Source organism: Gossypium raimondii, chromosome 12, assembly GCF_025698545.1.
Source record: "Gossypium raimondii isolate GPD5lz chromosome 12, ASM2569854v1, whole genome shotgun sequence".
In the NCBI taxonomy this organism is placed as follows: Eukaryota; Viridiplantae; Streptophyta; class Magnoliopsida; order Malvales; family Malvaceae; genus Gossypium; species Gossypium raimondii.
In genome coordinates, this window is record NC_068576.1 from 10,248,704 (window position 1) to 10,263,756 (window position 15,053).

Genomic DNA, 15,053 nt, shown 5'->3' on the forward strand with positions numbered 1-15,053 from the left:
AAAATACTTTAACAGATGAAGACGAAAATATAGAAATACAAAACCTATGGATCTTGATCAAACAGATCCTTATGAAAAAGAAAAATAGAGTCGATCTTTAAAATGATGATTATCGAGATCTTTTAATAAAGATTTTGAAAAAGTTGAAAATACAACTAGAATTTTGGGTAATAAAATAGAAACTATAGCTACAAATGAAATAAAACACGAAAATCCAAAGGAATCATCTACTCAACCAGTTCCACATAGAATAGATGATCTAAATAAAAGAAATGTTGCTCAATGAGGAATATATTTAGACTTAACTAATATTCTATAGCAGACTATGAAAAAACCATAGATGACTGGGCATAATCTATGATTATTGTTGTAAACAATAACAATATGTGGTCAAAAGAAAAAAATTTAAATTATCTCGTTGGAACATTTCAAGGAGATGTTGTACAATTTCTAAGAAGATGAGAAGAATCTGATAAAGGAAAAGAACAAAAAGGGCAGTTAATCAACCAAATAGGAACTCTCAAAGATCTTTTAAAAGGATTAACTTTTATTCTAAAAATAGAATTTTGTGGATATTTTGATAAAAAGATCAAGATAATATATCTAGTTATATCTTGTCAAAAATTAAATTATGTGATATTAGATATTTAGAGGAATTTTCTAAAAATTTCTTCATGAATATCAAAACTAAAATGAAAATATAAAATTTTGGAAAACCAATATTTTCATAAATTACCACCACCATGAGATAGATGTGTATAAGAAAATATGTTTTTTTTATTTAGAAAAACATAGTAAAATAGCTGAGTACCATAAAAAATATAGAGTCTATAGGAAATAGAATAAATTTTGCAAAATAAAGAATAACTTTACATTGTTTACAAAGTAAAGCTTGTAAACAAGTTAAGCATAAATTAAGTACTAAATATTGTACAATAATTTTAGAAAATGAATGGAATTTGGATGTAAACCAATAAGTCCTAACACTTATAAAAGATATAAAAAGAAAATTAGAAGGTATAAACTAGTTACATGGAAACCGGAAATAAAAATATATCTGGTTATAATAAAAGAAAAGATTTGTTAGAAGAAAACTTCTAAAAACCTAAAAAGAAATTTGTAAATGTTTTATATGTGATGGAGAAGGTCACATAGCACCAAATTGTCTTAATAAAGGAAAAGTGCAAAGAAAATGATTAAAACACTTGAAGAACAAGACTTAGAAATATGTTCAAAGAGGATATAAATCTCAAGAAATATTATATGAATTAATATCGAAATAGATTCTTATACTGAGATAAAGAAGAATATATATTTAATGTTTAATATAGGAAGTAGTTCTAATAATCAATTAGAAGAAATTCCTAAAATGAACAACAAGATATAAATTTAAGAAATTTAATTGGAGAAGAAAAAGACTTTTCGATGAAATGATAGAAAAATAAATAAAAGTCATATTTCTAAAGAAGAAATATATAAAATATCTAAATTCAAAATATGGAGTCAAAGACATATAGAAAAATAAGTGGTAATACAATAGTAAAAGATACTAGAGGGGATTAACAAAATCCCATTATTTACTAAAGATAAAATTAAGAGGATTAAAAGAAATATCCTCAAGTTAGATATATACATTTAGGAATAATAATGATAACTGTTAGAGATTTATTTAGAAAAGATCATGATATACCTATAATAGCACTTTTGTTAGATAAAATATTTGAAAATCCAATAAAAGCACTTATTAAAAGAATTCAATCAAACTTACATACAAGTGTAATAGGATTTAAAGTTAAATCAAATTGCTTTATATCTATTACGGATCTTCTAATAGAAGAGTGTTTATGTTTAAGAATTAGATAAAAATTCTGAAATTAATGATTTAGCGAAGATCTAGCAATAAATTAGACTTCTATTAATGAATATACAAATACAATGTAAGTAGAAATCAAGGAGATTAATAATAAAATTATAGAACTCTTTGAACCTAATAAATTTACTCTTGAAGTACAACCAAAATTATTACATTTAAGAGATCTATCAATACCAAAAGACTGGAGGATAGAAAAAATAAGTAGTGCAAGTATTTCTAAACCTATAAGTACTATAGAGTACATGTCGTCTGGAAATAAATTATATTTTAAAAATACTGCTATAACAAAAATAAATGACAATTGTAATAGGCCAATTTTGGCCTGGCTAAAAAAACCATTTACATAGCCCAAATAATTCGGCCCAATAAGGCCCAAAATGCTAACCCTAATCTGCTAGCCTAAAAAACACAAAGGATATAGCAGAAAACCCTAGCCGCATATTCCTTAGCAACCACCAATAGACCCCAACCGCCGCAGGACTCGGAGGGCCTCCTCTACTTGCGCTCCACGAACACCTGCAAACACGGACTCAAAGAGTCCATCAGAGAAAATATAGTGAAAAACACAAAAAAGAAATCAATTTAGGGGCTATAAAAAGGCCGTTTTGTTTTGTATTAGGGAGACGAAAAAATACAGAGAAAGATTAAAGAGAGATACAAAGTTTTTGAATATAAAGGTGAACTTTTTTCGTTGTACTCGCTTCGGTGTTCATCGTTTTTTTAGATTATTCTTTCCGTTTTTTATTTTTTGCTCAAAGTATAAAGAACGGGGGGAAAGGGATCTTACCTTTTTTTCGCCGGAGTCGTCGAATTGAGGCCATCTCCGTCGCAATCGGAGTGTTGGCATAGGTGAACGGTGGCATTAGGGGCTAGGGTTGAAAACCCTAGCAAAGAGCTTTTGTTTTTTTTATTTATTTTCTTTTTTTCTTTCTGCTGCAAACATTTTAAAGAAAATTGTTTTAAATAACAGAGGTAAACGGCGCCATTTTAGTGGCCAGATCCGCGCGTCGACCCGACCAGCAAGCAAGGTCCGTACGTTCTGGCCTAAATGGTAAATTTGCGCAGTTAGGCCCTCCCTTTTGCGAAGCGTTTTAATCAAGTCCGTAGATTTTTTTAAAAATTTGGCCCAAATATTTTACCCGTGTGACGTTCTAATCCAGGGATACACAGCGTTTAGGAAGGCAGGGAATATTTCCCTTTTGGTCCTCCATTATAGTTCGCGCATTCAAATTAGTCCTATCTTTTAAGTTATTTCAAATCTGCCCCATTTTTTTTCGTTTTTAGTTCAATTTAGTCCATTTTGAGCTATTTCCATTATTTATTATTATATTATTTATTATCATTATTATTATTATTATTTCTATATTCATACACACGCATTGTTTTTTTATATAATATATATATGCATTTTTATATAGTATACACGCATTATTTTTATAATATATATGTATATATGCATTTCTTTTATATAGTATACGTATACCTGTATATATTTTATACATATATTTTTTATTTCCTAACTTTTATATATATATACTTTTATATTTTAGTTTCAAATTTTTTACTTTTGTAAATATGTATATACGTATGTTTTATATATTTTTTATATTATTCATAATTTTTTTACAAACGTATATATGTATGCATACACATTTTAGAATACACACATGTTTCCCATATTTTACAATTCAAAATACACATTTTTCTATAGTATATGTACAGCCCAAATTTTGCCCGAGGCCCATTACCCAATAACCAAACCCAACACTAACCCAATAAATACCCAAAGCCCACCTAAACCTAACCCAGCTACCAGCCCAATTATAATTAATCTAACCCAGACCCGAAGCCCACTTAGCCCAGGCCCGATTTCAAAAAATATCTGCCTAGGGTTTCAGAAACTGAAACCCTAGGCGCTGCCTCCCCCTAGCCTTTTGACCTTTTGGCTCTCTCTGCCACCGCCGCCAACAACACGCCGCCACCGCCAATGTCACGTCGGCCACCCCCCACTTGCGCCGTTACCTGCAAAAAGAGAAACAAACAAAGAAAAGAGGGCAATAGAAACAGCAGCATTTGGCTATAAAAGCCAAGAAAAAATGTAATTTGAGTTTCTTGGCTTCCTATTTTGTAACAAAATATTAGCAAACAAAGATAATAAAAACAAGAGAAATATTGAAGGTGATTTGCGTTCTCCCATTTCAGATTTGTTTTTATTTATTTATTTTTTTCTTCTCTACATCTACAAACAAAGAAACGGCTTAAAAGGGAAAGAAAAAGAACGGGGTACCTGAACCGCTCCGCTTGCGCCGTCGTCAGAGTTCCATTTCGGGCTACCGAAATCGGACCATGAAGGCGACGTTCGGGGTTTTGCTCCTCGACGCTACGGCTCTGAAGCCCGGCCTTCAGTCAGTCCCTAAAACGGGGTTAAAAATCGACCGTTTGGAGCCTCCGACCACCGCATGTGGCGGGGTAAATGGTGGCCCGTTCGGCCAAGAGAAAAGGGGGGCTGAGGGGATTCTTTTTTCCCTCTGAAATTTTTTTTCTGAAACAATGAAAGAATGAATTTTTTAAAAAAATTTGATTTAAATAAAGGTTACAAAACGGCGCCGTTTTAGGCCCCCTTGACCCGCGCGGTGACCCGACCCGAGGGGAGGATCAGCGCGTTTTCTAAAAGGAGGATATTTGCGCAATTAGTCCCTCTTATTTTGAAGCGCTTTCAAGGAAGTTTTCTCATATTTGCAATTTTGACCACAAATTTTCGCATCCGTTTCAATTTGGTCCAGGAACCATGCGCCTGGGCCTTGGCAGAACAGCGCCGTTCGACTAATAGGAATAATTTCCTAATTGGCCCTTCTATTTTTCGCGCGCCTCACATTTTGATCCCTTACCCTATTTTATTTTTGAATTCAGCCCTGAGATTTCGTTTCAGTTTTGATTTTGTCCTATTATTATTATTATTATTATTATTACCTACTTATTTATATTTATTTTATTAAAATTTCGGTATATGTATATATACGTGCATATATTTTTATGATATATATACATTATTTTTGTAACATATATGTATATATACTTATATATTTTTATATTTTTTACAACTTATATACATATCTATATATATATTTTCATTTTCATAAATATATACATATTTATTTTTTCTTTTATATATTTAAATACTTTATATACTTTGTTAATTTATGTATATACATATTTTAGTTTATGTCTATATATATCTTTTATATTTAATTGTATTTGTTACTTATTTATTTCATTTTCGTTATTATTTTGAATGAATGATTTAATTTTATTCGTTTTTATATTTTGTTATTTTATATGTTGTAAGTTTGACCGTTTATATTGATTGCTATTGCTCGTATCGTTTTATACTTTCATATTCATTATGGTTTTGCCATGCATGAAAAATGTAATTTGCTTTCACTATGATTTTGTGTTTTATTTTACTCGATATAACAAAATTTACTTATTTATTTATTTTTAAAAAATGGCATTTCGTGTTTGGATTCGAGAAAATTGTGCCCTAACTTACTGGGTTTCGACTTTCTCGATAAATCTAAATGCACGGATCTTTTCAAACTCAAGTTTTAAATGATCTCGGGATTTATAAAGGATCGTGTCCTAACTTACTGGTCGTGATCCCTTTTAATCCAAGATAGTTAAATATCTTTTAAATAAGCATTTTTTACATATCGGGAGTTCGAGACATTGTGTCCTAACTTACTGGATATGATGCCTTTTCTCGATTAACGTAAAATATGCCCCTTTTTTTGAAAATTTTCAACGTTTTAATATAAGGATCGTATTTTTTTTAAATTCTTCAAAGTTCTCAATTTTCGACATTAAGACATTAAGTAATCAACTAGGTACAAATTTTGGGCGTATCGAGGGTGCGAATCCTTCCTCGTGCGTAACTGACTCCTGAACCCGTTTTTCTGAATTTCGTGGACCAAACTTGTTGTTTTAATAAAATCAAACCGTTTATTAAAAACAATCCATTTCGAGGTGATCCAATCACACCTTATTAAAAAGGATTGGTGGCGACTCCCGTTTTCGTTTTCAAAACCCAAGTCGACCCCGTTTTCATCAAAAAATGGTGTCAACATATATATATATATATATACATTTTTTTATATTTTTGAATTATTATAAACATTTTTATTATTCTATATATTCCATTATTTTATATACATATTGTAAATATATAAGTATTTAAATATATACATATTTTCATGATTTACCTATATATATACCTATACATTTTATTTTGTAAATATATATATACATATACATACTTTTATATTTTTTTATCTTATTTTCACAATTTTCACATACATATATACATACATTTTTTTGAAATTATTATAAGTTTTGTTATATATTTCATTCATTTTCTTTTATATGTATACTTATATGAGTTTTTTAATATATGCATACACATATTTTCAAATTTAATTATATATTGTACTTATATATATACATATTTTGTAAATACATATACATATATAATTCATATTAAAGTATTTGTTTTATGTTGTATATTAACATTTTTTTAAACAAGAAGATATATCTGGTTTCGACAAAGCATTAAAACCATTTTTTGTTCAAAGGCTTCCAAGATAATGCGATATTCGATATTTGAGATTTTCAAGAGGATCGAGCCCTAACGTATTGGGTTCCAATTTTCCTTGTTAAACCTAAATAATCGAGCATGTCTTTTTCAAACGCATAAATGTAAAAATCCTTTTTGGGAATTTAACTTGTTGTGTCCTAATGTATTGGGCATGACATATTGCTTTCTCGAGATGAAGATTTTCTTATAAAATAAAAGCGATATTCAAAATTTGGGGGTATAGAGGAATTGTACTCTAACGTATTGAGTTTCGATTTCCTCGTCCGACTTAAACAATTGATTATCCTTTTTAGATTTCAGCATTTAAGTTTCTTTTAAAAATCTTTTCAAATTTTTGACACCAAGACATTAAACAATCAAATTCGGTACCAATTTTGGGCGTTGCGAGGGTGCTAACCCTTCCTCATGCGTAACTGACTCCCGAACCTGTTTCTCAAATTTCGTAGACCAAAATTGTTTTAAAGGTGAGCCGATCACACCTCAATTAGGGATCGTTGGCGACTCCCATTTTTTTGTTTTTTTAAAAGTCGACAACTAAATTTTTGTTTTCAAAAAATGGTTTCGACAACAATATAATTTTACCCTCAGATACTTCAATAGAGGAAGAAGAGGATAATATAAGTACAAGTTCTACACCAATAGGAATGAAAGCAGTTCATTTTCCTATTTTCCTACAGAACCAAGTAGAAATTCTAGAAACACTAGAATAGAAGATATACAAACATCAACAATTATTCAACAAATAAAATTGGAATAAGTGATGTAATCACATTTTCAAATTTCCAATCTAGAAAATATTACACATATAATGAAATTACATTTCAATTTAGAGAATATAAAACATATTCTTTGCTGCTTTATTAGATACAGGAGCTACAACTAGTAGTTGCGAGAAAAATACCATTCTGTAGAAAAATTGGAACCTATGAAACATCCAATAAAAGCAATAGAAATAGATGGTAATGAAACCATAATTCAATATAAAGCTAGAAATGTACCAATATACATAAATAATGTAAGATTTGTGATACCTAAAATTTTATGTTTTCCTAAATACATGGAGATATATTATTAGGAAATAATTTTATATATCAATATTTACCATTTTCTATTGATAAAAATTTAATTATGTTATTTATAAAAAATCTTACGTAAATATACCATTAGTAGAAAATCATAAATTTGTGTGTGATAAAATTTTACACCACCAAGAAAAGAACAGATTAAATAACTAGAAACAAATCATTGGTTGTTTAAAATTTTAGAAGATAATTTTAGTGAAGAACCATTAAAATTATGGCAAAACAGCTCTAGATATTGTAAAATTAAATTGGAAAATCTCAATAAAATTATTAGAGTTAAACCAATAATCTATACTAAAAGAGATATAGATGAATATGATATACAAATTAATGAATTATTAGAAAGAGGATTAATAGAAAAACTAATAGTCCACATTTTAGTCCACTTTATGGTTAGAAACCATGTTGAAATAAAAGAGGAAAAGCTAGAATGGTTATTAATTATAAAAGATTAAATCAAAATATAATTTTTTATTGATATTTTATTCCAAGAAAGGGTGTTCTAATTCTCCGGTACAATTTCTAAACTTTTATTAGTAATGAATTGTTTAATGCCCGATTATCGCTTTTATTATAAATTTTTCAAATGCTAAATATATAAGAAAATTTTTATTCTTTTTTATTGCTAATAATTCTTTTCATATATAACATAATTAATTTCATTTGGTTTAAATTTTCTGAACTATATCCACGTAATAGTTCTTCATCATTTATTGTTTTAACTTTTAATATACATCCCCAATAATTTTGTGAGGCATCTGTTTCCAAAATTAATTTATCACATTGTTTAGGTAAATAAACTTTTGGACTATAATTTATTACTGATTTTAGGTTTTGTATAATTTACGAGTCTTTTTAGACCGGAGAAAAGGTTTATCCTTTTTAATTTTTCATATAACTTCCTTATTTTTCGGATAAGCTAGGAAAGAAGTTTATTCCATAATTAATAATTCCTAAAAATTGTTGAAGTTGCTTTTTATCTTCAATATTTTCGGAAATTCTTTTATTTTACTATAATATGATCTTGTAATTTGAGACCATCTGCAGATAATTTTAATCCTAAAATTCTATTTCTAATAATGATACCAATTACAATATGAACAGGGAATGCGGAAGACAGTAGAATTTATTACAAAAGTAGAAATAAAAGAAAAGTTTTTACAAGGAGATAATGGTGAAAAAAGAAAGAAATATTTCTAAACTTTTTTTTGATGCCTCCTTTAGGCTTTTTCTTTTTCTATTTATAAGAGAATTCTAAAACTCTATTTTATTTTTCTTTGAATCCCGCACAGTTTTCTGAAAAGGATCCTGTCTCATCATGAACATGGTTGCTTCAACTTTGCATTGTCTTCTCACATCATGAACATGGTTGCTTCCACGTTGCATTGTCTTGTCACATCATGAACATGGGCATTGTCTTGTCACATCATTGATTTAATGGTTGCTTCCACGTTGCAATCTTTTTTGTTTGTATCTGGATGCCCTCTTCTTAAGGTTGTCTTCTTTTGTCCATACTTGTTTGCTTTTCTTGGACTTTATTTTTCCACATGGCTGCCTGTTTTGGCTTTATCCTTCTTGACTGTTATCTAGATTCATTTCTTCTATCTCATCTAGATGTAATGAATTTAATGAAAGTCTTGGTAAATTCCAAGTCTCCCACGTGTTTTTGATTTCTTCTATTATATGAGATGAAAAATCTTCAATCTTCATTTCGACTATCTTTTTTAGTAGTTGCACAGATTCTTCATCTCTATCATTCTAGATGTTTCCAGTTTCGTATGCCAATATTCATCTTCCATCAGTCCAGAGTCTATAAATTTCTTGCTGAAGTAAATATTGGGCTTCTGTCATCAAATCTATCCCTGTTTGAGTTTGATAATAACTGAGATTTTTGTAACACTTGTCAATGTTTTTTGTCAAGTGTTCTTTGTCTTCTTTGACTGTTGATAATTTGGGGCTTCTAATCATTCTTTGAATAATCCAAATTTGATATGGCTAATAAAATTTTTCTTTTTCAGCAATACCAATAAGGCTGCTTATTTCAATATGAAAATAATAGTAAAACTCATCATTATTTATTATGTTCAATAATATAGACTTAACAAATGCAGGAAAATCTTTTAAGAGATGAAAAGAAAATTTTGAACTACTATTTCTTTAATAAAACCCCATTCAATCTCGCTTATATCAAATGATTCAAAATCCAGTCTAAATTTTATAGTAAGAAAATTTTCATCTAAATCATTAGTAAAACATATGCTTGTAGAAAATATTCGAAAAACCTTTTGAAATTCAACTTCTTGTTTGCAAATAGCTCCATTTATTTTTGTAAAAATTTCTACCAGTAAAATTGTTCTAGCTTTGTTATATAAACATAGTCTAAACATCTTATTCATAATAGGACTATTTGTTTCTTTATTAATAAAATACTCAAATATATTAAAAGATTGTTTATCTCCTTAATATCTATATATTCTATTTCAAGCTCTTCCCAATCTCTGTATAAAATAGATTTTAGTAATAAATCATGAGTTTCATTTTGTTTAGTTGTTTTTCAACTAAAATTGTGAAAATTTAGTAAAACAATTACAAATTTGTCTCATTTCATTAAGAACATTATTGTACATTAAAGATTAAAAGTTAATTTAGAAAAAACATTATGAACAGATTAATTTAATAAATTCTACTAATGAATAAGGTTCTTGGGTGGAAACCCAGAGTTGGGTTTGAGCAATTGGTGAAGATAATGGTTGATGAAGATATTGAGTTGGCTAAGAGAGAGAAAGCGTTAGTTGATGCCGGTTACATGGATGCCCAGCAACAACCTTAATTTAGAGCCTTTTACAGATTTCCTACTTGCATGATATAGAAGATATTATTTCATATGATGTTTAATTTAAGTCTTTATGTTGTTTGGTTCATTCATTTCATTATTAAGCTTGAATCTTGTGATTTGTGACGGAATGTTAGTATGGAGCACAAAATAAACATCAATCTCAATGAAGAAAGAATTAAGGGTAAAAGAATGTCAGTCATTTACAGATGAGATTAAAAAGAAAAAAAAAATGTTAGTCTAATTGGGAGAATGTGGACGTTGAAGTTCGACTCATAGGTTTACCTTACCTGAAGTTAAGCTAGTCGAGTTTGAAGTGAAACTGCAAATGGCTCGATAGATCGAAGAGGTTCAGGTCCCTCCGCAGCTATTCTGTTGCACAGTGCCTCATGATTGCTGAGGACCTCGGTTAACCTTTCTTTAAGCTCCCCAAGCTCCACTTGCAATGTATGAACCACACGAATTATACAAGACTAGCTTAATCAGATTCTACACACACTCTTATAATTCAGTACAAAAGTTGAATTACCTTCTGCTAAATGTTGTGAAGCAGTCTTCATTGGGGAAACTGAGTGGTTTAAACTTTGGAGAAGTTGCCAAAGCGTCAGCGACTTCTATTTTGTATTCTATATCCTCCTGCAATGATTTTGTCCAAATGACTATGTACACCATAATTGTTATAAATTCAAACAACAGCAAACTACTACTCGGATCTTAAGTTTATTGGAATTTGATAATAATAACCCACAGCAGAACTAACCCACCCATGCGACTGCAACAATTGTTCTCCAACTCACAAAATTTATCAAGGGGATGGCACACCTGCTTCTTGCAAATCGTTTGAGCCTTCTCCTCTTGCCAATCACGGTACACTGACAACAGCTCCAGGAACACCTTTGGATTTACAGCAACTATTTTGATAGTCAATAAAGAATAAGTTGTAACAACCACACAACAATATTAGAATATTGTAGCACTTCAAGATCATATTAACCAGTTGCAGCCCAATGTACAGGTGCATAACTTTGTGATTAAACAGTATTCTGTGCACTATCGTTATGTTCATCTTCTCTTTCTGAACTGATAGTAAGCAAATAAAAAAAGAAAAGAAAGTGAATAAAAAGCCTTCAATGCATGCAAACTCAAGAAACTTAACATGCTAATCTAATGGGACCTAAACTGGGATTGGCGCAGCTTATATTAACAATAAAAAGAGTTTGGTTCAAGGAATCTTACATCCCCGTGTAAGATTCTGGAATAACATTCCACTGCTTAGATTCCGAAAATTACGTAACATAAGATTCCTAAGGAATGTTATTTCTATATATCATTTTACCCTTAAACTATAAGTTTATACCCTAAATTAATATATGCACTGTAATTGTTTTTAATTATTAACAAACGTAATATAATCATTTTCAAGTTAAGATTCAGATTTGGGTTCAAGTATTTGCAACTCATTTTAATTTGCCAAACCTAATTCATTTACTTATTCTTAATCTTTTCCTTTCTTTTAAAAAGTTTTTACCAAATTAAAAGTTAATAACTAAGTCATTTTGCCTCTTTTCATTACATGTTATACACCATTTCTTAAATATTTTCTTTCATCATAAAAATTATTTTAATCTTAACATCTCGTGAGCAAAATATAAATTACAATAAGAAAAAAATCAAAACAAAGTTAAAATTTATCTGTATTTATGATATAAACTCAATCTCTTTACAACCTTAATTATATTACATTTTATCAATTATATTACCTTAATTTCCAATTAGTTATTATTATAAGTGTGTGTTTTAATTAACTTGAACTATATTCATCTTATTTATAGTTAAAGACAATTTAGTAAAATATGCTTTTAGGTAGTCTAATATCCTACAACCAAATAATAAAATCTTATACTCCAACTTAATGAATAAAACAAGGTAAGCTAGCATGCCAAGTAATGTGCTAAGTAATCCTATGTCCCAATAACTCTATTATATTCTCGAACTAAATGCTTCCTACATGTCCTACATCTTGATAACTCTATTACGAGAGGTAACATTACATGCCCCCTACATAGTTTCACAAAAATGCAGAGAAGACAAAAATCCATCTTGTTTGAATTCCATAGAATCTAATGCATTACTCTAATTGATACTACTCGCTAGGGAAAGCTAGTCTTCTAATTAATCTATGCTCAGTGTCTGCCTTATGAGCTTCGATAACCTGTAAAAGCTCAACTCAGCCAAACATAGAAGTTACAAAATAACACATTTCGATGACAGTAAGATATGATGTGATCTTACCATTTATTAACATTCATCACACAAAATTCTTCCACGACAGCAACCTACATTTCACCATGAATGAAATAGTAAATAGCAGGTGCCTATTGTTAGCTAAATGTTTCATAGACAGGATTTGGGCCCCTGCTATGCAAATAATAGCACAATCCCTATTTGTTCCCGGAAAGAACAAAAAGATATTTAAATTGAAACCTATTACAACGAGTACCAGTTCCAATTCAAGTAAAAAGGCTTCATCTATCTGGAGTTTGCACTAGTAACTAACATATGGCTATGAAACAATCAAAAAGGTGAAGAAATTTCCAAAAAAGAAAAAAAAACAATTGAGAGAACAAATCGCTTTTTCACTTGAGGCCCACCTTGAGATGAAGATGACGACGGTCTTCGCACTAAAATGTCCGTTAAGCTACCATCCGTTGGCGGTGTGGTCAGTATAGGAGATGTCTATAATTCGAAGGAGGAAAAAAATGACTAAAGAAAAGGAAACTCTTTAAATGTCTTTATTTTATGGGTGAAATATTAGGGGAAAATTTCAAGAATAAAGCTTACAATTCTAAGGGATTTAAGCTTCTCTAAAACTGGATCGACCGTTTCCGATCGCTGAGAAATAGTGGAGATTTGATCGGTCGAACTCTTTGCCAATAATCAATGTTAACAAGTAAGAAATTACTCAAAAGAACCCAGCTTGTGAGGTACCAAAATATCTCTACAAACCGGAAACTTACCAGTGAATAAGCTGCGAGAGACGATTCAGAGGCGCCCATTGCTGAAAGCTTAAAAAAAAAAAAAATTGCAGGAACGACTTAAAAGTATATTGGTACTTTGTTTGTTGTTGTGTACGAGTCGGGTTTGGTTTATGGTTTTCACAGCCCATTTAGAAAACAATTTTATATTGATATTTATTTTTATAAATAAATTTTAAATAAAAATTATTCCATTTAAATTCAAAGTTCAACCTAATTTAAATAATTTTAAAGATAATTTTTTTATTCAAATTCAAATTAGACCGGGCTAAACAGACAACTCGATCCATCCACACAAGTTCAGACAAATGGAACAAAAAAAAAAAAAAAAGAAGAAAGACAAACATCTAATCATCTAATCACAATTGAGTTCTTTTCAAAAACTTGTTTACAATGACTTTTTAGCATTTAATTTTCTTGACCCAGACATATTTTAATATTTTTAAAGCCCTTTAGCCATATGGATGATGAGTTTGTTACCAAAAGGGGTAACTTATTGGTTGAGTGTTCATCTATTCTAGAGTTAGAATCATTGTTGGATTAAAAACAATAGATGTGGAATTATTTTATATTATTATAGATATGCAACTTCATGAACTTAACACACATTTCAATAAGGTCAATACAGAGTTGATATTATGTGTATTTTGCTTATGCTGGAATGAGGGTTTTGTATCTTTGACAAATAGAAGTTAACTAGTTAGCATATTGTATGATTGCATGAGTTTATTGTATTTAATAAAATTATATTTTATATAGAATAAATTATACATAATATAAATTTGAAACAAAAATAATAATTGATAACTAAGATTTTAAAGGAATGAAAATTTCATTTTAATTTTAATTGAAACGGATTAATTTTTTAACATTATTATTAAAATCTAGATATGTTTGTTTGTAACATATTTTAAATGATATAAATTTATTAGATACATCTCACTTATTAAATAATAAAATTTTAATTACTTAATATTTTCGTGTAAAAATATCGTACTTTGGAAGAGTTATTTTTTTTAAAGAAAACTTATATTTAAAATAGAAACAAATCAACATAAATCTGAAAGGGAGCGACTACCCGACACCTCTCTGAATCCATCCCTGGTTACATGGGTAATAGGGGAGTATTTTTCCTGAAAATAAAAGTATGAATAGTACAAGAATTTTGAGCATATTGTAGCTTTTTTTTGTGAATTACAATAATAAGGTAAAGCTCGAACAATTAATGTAACTAGCGTGACTTAAACCCATACTACACCTGAGACGATGAATACCCTTAACCATCAGGCCATCACATGAGTTCGTAACCTTTAAATTTTTAGTCTATAATTAAGTAAATGTAAAGTGGGGATAAGAAGTATACTAGCAATAATTTGAAAGACGGCCATAGTTTCAACTCTAATGAATATGCGGAAGATTATTATATATATTGGCCATGCCTTGAAAGTTTGAACGAAAATGTAGCAATGCAGACATCATTGTATTGAAGCTGCTCTGTCATTTCAGTCGGAAAAAGCAAATATTTTTCCCTTTTAATCACATTGACATACCAAAGTTTGTGATTGGTTAAAGCTTGTGA

The 15,053-nt window shown here is 29.5% G+C and overlaps 1 long non-coding RNA gene and 1 pseudogene across 1 annotated transcript; both read right to left on the reverse strand.

Annotated features, from left to right (window-relative positions):
• Positions 1-3,463: 3,463 nt before the first annotated feature.
• On the reverse strand, positions 3,464-4,408 carry LOC105763226 (uncharacterized). The gene is made up of 2 exons (XR_001124130.2): positions 4,161-4,408; positions 3,464-3,895 (listed from the first exon to the last, which is right to left on the reverse strand). It is a non-coding gene; the product is annotated as an uncharacterized LOC105763226 (long non-coding RNA).
• A 6,182-nt stretch (positions 4,409-10,590) lies between these two features.
• Positions 10,591-13,573, reverse strand: LOC105763225 (uncharacterized; annotated as a pseudogene).
• Between the last annotated feature and the right edge of the window lie 1,480 nt (positions 13,574-15,053).